The sequence below is a fragment of the Perkinsus marinus genome (genome assembly GCF_000006405.1).
Source record: "Perkinsus marinus ATCC 50983 genomic scaffold scf_1104296941256, whole genome shotgun sequence".
Taxonomy (NCBI): Eukaryota; Perkinsozoa; order Perkinsida; family Perkinsidae; genus Perkinsus; species Perkinsus marinus.
The window spans coordinates 1-1084 of record NW_003212583.1 but is presented as its reverse complement, the minus strand read 5'-3'; the positions used below and the strand labels follow the sequence as shown (position 1 = coordinate 1084).

The 1084-nt window shown below is 51.5% G+C and overlaps 1 non-coding gene across 1 annotated transcript; it reads left to right on the top strand.

Moving 5' to 3' along the window:
- The first annotated feature begins 949 nt into the window (after positions 1–949).
- Positions 950–1022, top strand: Pmar_PMAR003871. The gene has a single exon. It is a non-coding gene; the product is annotated as a tRNA-Arg (tRNA).
- The last annotated feature ends 62 nt before the right edge of the window (positions 1023–1084 follow it).

Here is a 1084-nt window from a genome sequence, read left to right as displayed (position 1 = left end):
CCTCGCAACCCGTAGTTGCTCACAGCACTCGAAATGGCCGATTTCTCAGCCACTCACCGGTCCCACTGGACCCTCGCAACCTGTAGTTGCTCATAGTACTTGAAATGGCCAATTTCTTAGCCACTTACCGGTCCGCCTGGACCGCGTTCTCGATGGAGAACGTTGGGGATGGACAACGTCCGTTAGAAGTGAACGAGGTGAGAGTTTCCATTCCACCCTCGAACGCAAGCGCTAGTCATATCGTAGTGTCTCACGGTGGTTAGAATGCTTGATTTCCTTTTTCGACCACCTCTCAGGCCCGCTGGGCCGGTAGACTACCTACCGTGGACAAATAACGCTCCCGACAGAGGACGTTAAATATATAGGCATGAATGGGGTGGGAGTATACACTTCCACTCTGGTCGCACACGAGCGCTAGACACCCCATAGGAACTCATACAGTATGAGTCATACTTGGAATGGCCGATCTCTCGGCCACTTCCCGGCCCCACTGTGCCGAATCAACAATTAGACTACCCAACGTAGTCGGATATACGCCTCCGCAGAGGACGGCACAGCGCATCAGGCCAGTGGTGCATCGCTGCTCCACATGGCAACAAGGAATTATTAGGTTAAGTTCCGTGGGATGACCACACATGTATCTTGCACGCATGTGTGCGTATGCACGTACAGATTGTGTGCTCTTCGCGGTGCGTTCCAGGTTTGCATAGTCTCTCGTTACTGAGGTGATTTCACTGCCGCAACGCTTCGCTAAGCTCTCAAGATTGTTGGTCTGCCAACAAACGATCTCCAATGAATTGACCTCATTTAGAACACTATGTAATGGGGGCCCCTTTATGAGGATCAAGAGTTTTGTGATCTATTCAGCGTGGCGGATGCGAACTCATGTGTGCCGTTAAGTCGGTGTTGCGCATAGCGACGAGATAGTGGGATAAATCTCAAACTCGTTGGTCTCGTGGCCTAATGGATAAGGCGTTGGTCTTCGGAACCAAAGATTGTGGGTTCGAGTCCCACCGAGATCGTCTCCAAGCCGAAAAGTGTTCATACACGGATGCCACTGGCCGTACAGATGTCGATGTTGATT